The 9,903-nt window shown below is 37.6% G+C and overlaps 1 pseudogene; it reads right to left on the bottom strand.

Moving 5' to 3' along the window:
- Positions 1-4,508: 4,508 nt before the first annotated feature.
- LOC104234833 (putative disease resistance RPP13-like protein 1) lies at positions 4,509-7,685 on the bottom strand (annotated as a pseudogene).
- Between the last annotated feature and the right edge of the window lie 2,218 nt (positions 7,686-9,903).

Raw genomic sequence — 9,903 nt, 5'->3', positions numbered from 1 at the left:
CCATAGACAAAACTACCCAGACTAAGTGGCGTCCTAGTGCTGCAAGAGTTAAAGTGATTCTTGATTTAATGGACAAATTACCTGAGAAGTTGCCTTTGCAATTTGTGGATAAACAAACGGGCAAGATTGTTGAATTCTTTCAAGATTTTGTTTATGATAACTTACCATTGTATTGTAACTGTTGCAAACATCAAGGACATGATGAAAAAATATGCCGCAGATTAAATAAAAATACAACAAAGAACGTGCAAGGTCATGAAGAAACTGTTGATATTGATCGTGTAATGCCTGCTGAAGTTTTGGCTTTGGCTGAGGAGATGAGTAAGGTGGAAAAATTACAAGGGGATGCCAAGCATTATTTAATTGCTAAGTCGCAACAAAAAACTAATGCATCACTTCATGCCGATATTCCAGTTGATCGATCTCTAGCTAGAGTTTCCAATACAGTGAATTTGGTTAGGGAAACAATGCTGATGAAGGAGACTAGTCAGGTTGTTAGTGCTGGAAATGTTGATGAATGAGCAATATTTAATGGTGGTGTAATAGCTCCAGTTGAAGCAGCGTTATACAGGATTTCTGAGGAGTTGCAAGTAGATGCGCATGCTGTTAAAGATCCCAAGAATAATCATGTTGCACTTGGGCAATTTCTACAAGAATTAACAAAACCTACTGCTGCAATTTCTACAAGGGTCCCTAATACTAAAGTTGTTGCTCTTGAAGCAGCTGTCCAAACACCTAGTATAGATGTTGCTGGTGTTAAAGGATCTGGTGTTAAAGAGGTTGGGCAATCTTGTAAGGGCCAACGGCAGGAAAAGGATCAACAAGTAACACAAGAGAAATTAAAAAAAATGAAGCTAATAAAGGAGGAGAGACAACTGATCGTGGAGCTTTGAAACCTACTGTTGTTCTGAAATATACTATTGATCCAGCAGTAATTGATCCCAAGTTTAAAAGTGCTGGGCAGTTGGAGGTAGTTGCTGCACAAAAATCTGATGCTCAGGGTGTGCAAAATGCAAAAGCTGGAGATTGGTCTGTGGTGCATCGATCACATCCATCTCCAAACAAAGCTACATCTGATCTTGTTCAGAATAATGCATCAGTAGCAGGGGTTGAGGTTCCTGTCATAGCTGGGGATTCTATAAGGTCTGGCTCAGAGCAACTTCATGGTAAAACTGGGCACCAAACACTGAATGCAAATGCAAGGAAGGTATTTCTTTCATCAAGCACGACTGATGCACCTAATACTCAATAGCAATTTTCATCAAATCAAAACAATTGAACAGTGGTGAGTAAATCACCTAGCAAGAAGCAAACTCCAGCTCTTCAAAATCAGATTATACCATCAACAGTCATTGGAGTCGTGAACTCTTTTGATGCATTGGTCAATGAGGGTGATGAGACACAATCAGTTGGTGGAAAAACAAGAGTTACATGCAATGTAATTCAGCAGAAAAATGCAAAGGACTTAGCTGCTAGACTTGGGACTGCAACAGATAAATATCACTTTGATGAGCAAAGTCAAGTACCTGATGATCCTACAACAACAATGCACATTTCCAATACAGAGCTAGATAAAATGGTAGAGAATGCCCATGCAGCTATGATGATCAACACAACTCCAAAATATGGGCAACCACAAGCTCGAGGCAGTAACACACAACAGCAAAAGTCCAAGAACACAGGTGAACGACTCATTATTTCTAAGGACATTGTTCTTGTTGATGCGCAAAATGCAGAGGTACACAGCTCCAATGTACCTACATTGCACTTCTCCAATCCACAGGTTGAACAAATCATTAAAGATGTTCAAAAAGAAATGATGATGAACAATCCCATGGTCAAACAACCTTTGGTCACCTTAAACAAATCTGTTTTTGAGGTTCCTTCGCAGTCAATGGAATCTTGTGGAGGGGTTGAAGGTGAAACTGGGCTACTTATGTTATCAACGGGGAATAACAATGAAGTTACACAAGGAAATTTGAGGTTGATGGCTATCAAGTCCAAACTTTGGCTAGATCAACGGGATGATGATGATGGAGAGGATTGGGGAGATGGTTTTGCTGGTTATTCATCAGAAGAAGCTGATCGTGAGGCTAATCATGATAGTGCAGGTGAGGAGATTAATTCCTTAGCGATGGTAAAATCTGAAAGAATGCCAGCAGCAAGTCCAAAGAGCATTTTGAACTCCAATGCTCCTGCTTTCATTCCCAGAAGTCCTTCATCTCCAGCTATTCAAAATGCAGTAGCTGGAACACCTACAACTACTGTGCAGCAGCAACAAGTTATTCCCAACACTTCAAATGTTACTCATACTGCTGCTACTCATCTACGTGATCGAGAAGTCACAACAACAAATTCTGGACAGAACCAAATTGTTACAACCATCCCAGATATTTCAGAGGAGGAAAGAAGACTCTTGGATGCAATGGTGAGTTCTAATCCCTTAAATCCTGTAAATCCTACTGCTTCTAGCACTGGAATGTTGAGTAAGAGCAGGAACAAATTGCAAAAAATAGAACAACATCAAAGCAAGGCAATGGTGACAAATACACAAGGTCAATTTGCATTGGAGACAATTGTTATCGACCAAAATGTTCCACAACCTATGCACCTGGGGAGAGACTTGTATGAAGACGGAGAGGAAGAAGCAATGTTACAACAGTGTAGAGCAGAGACAGCAAGAAAATGGGATCTATCACCAATGCATAGCGACAAAGATAAGAGGACTCATACAAGGAAATTTAGTGGGGACGACAAGGTTAGTGATTTTTTAAATGTTAGGCGACCTCCAATGAGAGTTGCCAAACAAAAGAAGGCCGTCCCAACTACATCTACAAAGTCCAATCGTTCAAAAAAGAAATCATGAATTTTGAATACATCTTGAAGAATTGGGATTGTGATGAAAAAGAGTTACAAATTGAAGAAATTACAAGTTCGGACAAGAAGGGACAACATTTTAATTCCTTCATCATTTTATTCTACCATTATATTAGTATTCTCATTTGTAATATCATCACAGAGTATGTTATAAACTCTGTGATGATCATTGAATATTTGGTACTTTCCCGTTCTTATTTTTTACATGCATGTTAGTAGGTGAGGCTATTTAAAGCCTCAATAGGATTAGTAAGGTAAGGTTTAGCCCGGTTTGAGTTGCCTTGGTCCTATGCCTTTGGAAAAATATCCACACGGCTATGAGATTATATGCCCTCGTGAGACTTTGCCGGCAGCTACACCATGAATCCTCTACATGAGGCTGCCATCATAAGGCAATGTGAGACGCAGAGGAGTGATTATATAGCCAAGGCATATGGTTAACAATACCGGTGCTATTGTCCTCCTTATTTGTACTTTTCCGAATTGTTGTATTTTTTTTCTTTTTATTTTATTAATAAAAAACTAGCTCTAGGCGTTTGCCTAGCGGATTGCCAAAAAAAAAAAAATCCTGACCTGAAGATGATTCCTCGGCATTATAAGCTCCACACTGCTCAACAAGATTTAACAAAGGAAAAGAATTAACAAACAAGCCAATAGAAGTAACCAAAAATAAAAAGCTGCTGAGATAAAAAAAAAAGAGAGAAAGAATAACTTACATATGCTAGAGCACCTTCAGGATGACTTAAGAGGAATGACTAGCCCTTTTCACTGACTGATTAAAGAGAACTAATGCCGGCAAATTACACACAAAAGAAGTATGATTCTTCACTTAAATTCTGATGACATATCACAGTTGGGGTCATTGCCTATTCAATAGAGAATATCAGCACAACTTTCCTTTCACCAACTGAGTAAGGAGCTGTAATAGCTTACAAGAAGTTACCAAAATCCTGACAAAGGAAAAAAAATTGCTAAGTTGAGATCAGATGATCATACATAATAACATTAACATGGTCTTTTGTCTTTTATAGATAGGAAACAAATATTCTATCTCATGTACATTTGAGTAGGAAAAAAATGGATTTTACACGTCCAGTAGACAGATCAAAGCTCAAGAATGAATATCTGCATTACTATAAACTGCCGCCTCATTCCTCAACTCACTGGCAAAAGGAAAACAATAAGATTACATGAATTTCTATCTAGTTGAAACATCAAGAAATACATGAACTAAAATTTTCAAGAAATAATGACTCATATTTGAAAAGGCAATGCACATCCGGCTGACATGTCAATGTATGTGCATGGTATAATATTTCTAGTTTATTAATATCATATTATGCTATCAACTATGTGGAGTAAATTGTTTCAATTTGAACCTATACCTGGTTTCTCTTACAATGTTTTAGTGCGGATATAAAGATTTATGTAGCTGCAACATACCACCGTTCATCCCAAAGTGAGGATGCTTCCTCTGTTTCATAGTGGCAATAGACTCTTCACACTGCTCAACAAGATTTTAACAAAGGAAAATAATAAACGGAAAAGCAAAGAGATGTAACGAAAAAAAAAGCTACTTGAAAAGAAAAAAAAGAAAAAGAATAACTTACATCTGTTAGAACACCTTCGTTTTAATCATCACAAGTATTCTTGATCGATATATAATTATATATGGTGGGAACATGAGCAATATTTGGCCAGTAACCCCCTTTCTCAAATTCTAGGAGTGGTTTGAGCAATGGGCAGTGGCGAATAGATAGTTTGAGCAATGGGCAGTGGCCAGTAACCCCCCTTCTCAAATTCTAGGAGTGGTTTGAGAAAGAGGGCATCCCTTTTACCGGAAGAGATTGGAGTTTAGGGCAATCCCTGATATCCAGCTTAGAGAGGGAGGAGGGCAGCGCTGATTCTGGAATAGATTTGAGTTGATAGAAGAACTTGATCTCTAGGCGTTGAAGCGAGGTGAGGCGCCGAAGACCTTCGGTCGGTAGTGAATTGAGCTCATCATGGCCAAATAATATAAGCCGAGAAAGAGACGAGGGAAGCCCGTCTTCCAATAGTGACCCAAAAATTTGAGGTAAATTAATAGTAGATAAAGACTCAAGAGAAGTGAGGCTTTTAAGAACTTGGCTACTTAATGTTTTCATACTGGATATCAAAAGAGTTTGAATAGAGGAAGGCAACTCCCAATTTTCACCAGTAGGAATCTCTTCGACACTACCATCATGGGAGATGATTAACTCTGTGAGACGGGATTCTCTGTAAACCCCACTCCTTTCGCCCATTCACCAGATTCTTGCAATTATAGATGGTAAGGACTTCTAAATTGAAGGGCAATCTTCCTTCCGGAAAGGACTCTATTTCTGGACAATCATACAATTCCAGTTTCTTAAGAGATGGAAGGAGCCGCCAAAAGTATTTCAAGATTCTCAAATTCATAAATTATGAGATCTTCAGTCCCGTTAGGAATCAAAAGCCTGGTAAGGTTGTGGCAATTTGTTACACTCAAATAGCGTGCTTGTGGGACCAACTCAGGTGATATCTCATTTATAGAATCACATCCTTCCAGTTCCAATTTCTACAGAAACATGTTACTTCCTATAGAAATCATATCACCAACTGACGACTCCAATTTCAATTTCCCACAATGCTTTATCTCTATTTTCTTCAATGTATTTGGCAGACTACTAAAAGGCAAGGAGGTAAGAGACTGACAGTCAGTAATATATAATTCAACAATCTATTTCATTCCCTGAAATTGAGACAAAAACAGTTCATCAAGATCAAAAAGAACTCCAACTTTAGGAGAACCTTTAACTTCAAACTTTTTTAGAGAACAAAGATTTTCAGGCAACTTTCTAATGAACTTGGGGCAATTTTTAATTGAAAGATTCTGAAGTATAGGAAACTCTTCTCCATTCCCTAGTACGGGCCACTGCTTCCACTCCAGCATCTCTGCAAATTCAAGCATTTCGAGAGAGTTAAAAGGCTTTTTGAAGGACGAACTACCATAGAATTCTTTAGTCACCTATGTTATTCGGCGCATCCCTCTAATGGTAAGGAATTTCAGAGAAGGAAGTTGGCCTAATGCTGGCAAGGAATAACAGTCCTTGCAGTTACATAGAGACAATTCCGCCAGCTCAGAAAATGAATAATCAGCTAGCCAATTTGGAAAGTTTGTCCCTCTATATCCGTTGATCTCAAGTTCTTTTATGTTTGGATTTGGATGTAGCTCACCAAGTATGTCTCTTTCATTTTGTGAAATCTCCGCAATACTTACACTCCACTCCAATGATAACTTTTCAATATGTTCCTTTCCTCTCATGTTTGCCTTCAAAGCTTCCCTTTTGTCGGCCACATTTTCCAACTCTAGAATAGATAGAGTTCCATATAAGTTATGTAGTTCACCCAAATCTTCCAATCTCCAACAACTGTGATCACCTAGAAGAATTTTAGCTCCCAATAACACACGGATGCTTTTCAACTTCTCGGATAATGCGGCTTCCTCAAGCAAGTAGTGTTGCTAATGTCAAGGTGACGCAACTTTTTCATCTGCATCGGTAACTCCGCAAGACTTCGGCAATTTGATACAAGAAGTGTCTCTAAGTTATAGAGTACACAAATGGAATCTGGTAACTGCTTTATCTTTGTCCAAGAAAGGTCCAAAAATCGTAGAAGTTTTAATTCAATAACCAAGACATTTGGCAACTCCTCAATCTCATAACCAGACAATGAGAGTGCCCTTAAGGATGTTAGTCTTGGCAATATATTATGCAACATCCTCTTGCTTAGAGATGGACCATAGAGCTCGATACTATTGATTGAAAGCAATGTCCTCAGCTGCTCCAATTTGTCAAGTGGTTTCAATTTCTTAAAGTCACCACCATCTCCAATTGAGTATGACATGCGTCGACTTTTTTCCAACATATGAGATCCTTTGCTATCTTCCAACCTGATGGAGTACAAAGTTTTGAAGATGCAATTTGGGCCAAATCATTCACAAGGTCATACATTAAGAATTCCTCTGCATTATTTTTAGAAGAATTTGGGACCCTTTCGAAAAGTGATCTTGATTGCAACTCGAGAAATAATAGGTTGCTTATATCTTCAATTATTTCATCTTTTTGTAACCCCTGTACTAGACCATTAGCAATCCACAACTGAATGACTTGTTTTTTCCGAAATGGATAATCTTTCGGAAATATTGCACAGTACGAAAAACATTGCTTTAAATGTGCAGGAAGATCATTGTTGCTCAACATCAATGCTGGTAATATGCCATTGTCGGGCAACTCCCATACTTCACTTCTCAAAATACGTTTCCACCCTTCAATCTCTGATTTGGACCGTAAAATGCCAGCAAGCGTCTTTAGAGCTAAGGGCAATCCTTTGCACTTAGCTGCGATTTATTTCCCGACTTCTACATGTTCTAGATGTTCCTTAGGATCCATGTTGTCAAATGCATGTCTTTTGAATAAAGACCAAGAGACATCACTAGACAAAGTATCCATGCTAATTTGCTTATTACCCATCGTCTTGGCAACACTTTTCTTACGTGTCGTCACAATGATCGTACTTCCTGCATCTCCTTGAACAAAAAGATTTTTCAAGTCATCCAATGCATTATAGTTGTCATTCCAAACATCATCCAGAACAATAAGAAATTTTTTGCCCTTTAAGCTTTCCTTCAATTTGACATGTAGCTGATTAAGATTGTTATCATCCTTTAAGTCAAATGAGCCAATTTCTTGAAGTAAACCTTTTGTTAATCTGAAAGTATCTTATGGTTCAGACACACAAAACCAAGCTTTCAATTACAGCTGAATGCCTTCTAATTAAGCTTTACATGCATACATATCTTCCAAACAAACAGCAAGACAAATTAAACTTTAATAAAAACAAAAGCTGTAAAACTTTCATAAAGCAAAGTTAATACGACAACTCTTGAAGAAATTGAACCACCATTAGCTGAGGCTAAAATTGTGGATGGAAATAATGATGAAACAGAGGACAAAGATTTTGAAAGACATCCTTCTTTTACTACTGCGTCTAGACAAGTGAAGGTTTTTCCAAAACAAAAGAAAATCAAGGTAGGCCTTTTTCTTTAATTTCCTCATTTAACATTTTTGTTTTTTCAAACATCGTTTTTTTTAAATAATTGTGGTGTCCGATCTTAGCTTGCATTTACCTTGATTAATTTCACGAGTTCCTTTTTTTGGAAAATTGTGGTGTTCAGGCTATTTTACGAGCTCTCCTATCTCTCGCCAGCACAGTAATCGAGTAATATATCCACCAAGTCATTTTTGGATGACTGTAGCGTTCGAGGCACCTTGCGTGTACCTCAACTAATTTCACATGTTCTATTATTTCCTATTTTTTGGATAATCATGGTGTTCAAACAACTGTACCTCGAGTAATTTTACCAGTTTTGCTACCAAGATTATCTGTCCACCTGAACATATATAAAAATGACCTTGTTTTATATTTGCCCGAATTTGAACCTAAGAGCTCCCACTATAAACACCAGCTTCTCTTATTGAAGAAAAGTTATGACAAATGAATCTAGTTTTCTCAGAATTTTGTTTTATTTTGATATATTTATTTACCTCTAACTTTTTTTTTTATTTGTAGAAGGAACAAGACCATAGAGCAAAGAAGAAGGAAGAAAGGAAAGTTGAAATTATCAAGTCAAACCTTTTGATTTCAGGGGCTATAATTGTGATTATTGGAGCTCTTTTTGCCATATCTAACAAGTTACGAGAATCTTAACGAATCAAACTTCCCCTTCTGTAAAAAGGGGACAAAGAAGTTCATTTAAGTTTTTCTTTTTTGTTGAAAGAAAAATGGTTTTTGTTTTCTCTTGTCTGTACTCAAGTTGTACTACTGTGAATATATCGAATTATATTTTTAATAGGTAAATTTTGGTATTATATTTATAACTAACTTGAATGGCATTCTTAAGGTCCAATTTTTATCGATTTAATTGAGGCAATTCTTCCTGGGCCATGGGTTTATGGGAGACAGTCTCTCTACTCCACAAGGGTACGGGTAAGTTCTCCGAACATACTACCCGTCTTGGATTTCACTTGTGAAATTATACTAGGTTGTTGTTGTTGTTTAGTTGAGGCAATTCTTACTTGTTCGTCATTGCCGCACTCATCGCACAACACACCCTCCCTTGGCATAGTCCTAAAAATGTGAAACCAAGATTGTTAGTGTTGCGGAAGCCAAATGTATATAGTGTGAATAAATCACAACTACTATACCAAAAATTATGACAGCCACCAAATAATAAATAAGACAATAAAGCAACAATAAAGGAAACACCAGAATTTACGAGGTTCGGCTAATTTTGCCTACTCCTCGGACACAGCCAATATTTTATTCCACTCCAAAAATACAAGTGAAATAATACTAAAGAAAGAAGATACAAATGCCTTAACAGATGAGAAGGCAAATGAGAGGTGTGTTTAAATCTTAAACATTAGGTCTTCTTTTATAGGGGGGAAATCCTCCCCAAACTCAAGAGTCCACCGATGTGGGACAAAGAATTTGCCAAACTTCAACAAATCTCCACCTTGGCAAATTCCACATCTTCAATTTTCTCTCAATAACAAATTTTGATTGTGTCTTCATGTTCAATCTTCAGTTTTCAACAATGTTGATCAAATTCAAACAATGTTGAAACTTGACCGCAGTCACCACCTTTGTCAGCATATCAGCAGGATTCTCCGTAGTATGAATTTTCTTCACCGTGACTCCACCTTCTTCTATGATTTCTCGTACGAAATGATACCGAACATCAATGTGCTTCGTCCTTGCATGATAAACTTGGTTCTTCGCTAATTGAATAGCACTTTGACTATCACAAAAAATTGTGATACCTTTTTGTTCAACACCAAGCTCCTTTAGCAATCCTTGAAGCCAAATTGCCTCTTTCACAACCTCTGTAATAGCCATGTACTCTGCCTCTGTTGTAGACAAAGCAACTGTTGACTGCAAAGTAGACTTCCAACTAACTGGTGCCTT

Source organism: Nicotiana sylvestris, chromosome 7 (genome assembly GCF_000393655.2).
Source record: "Nicotiana sylvestris chromosome 7, ASM39365v2, whole genome shotgun sequence".
Lineage (NCBI taxonomy): Eukaryota > Viridiplantae > Streptophyta > Magnoliopsida > Solanales > Solanaceae > Nicotiana > Nicotiana sylvestris.
Note: the sequence above shows the minus strand (reverse complement) of the source record. Positions and strands in the feature narration are given on the sequence as shown.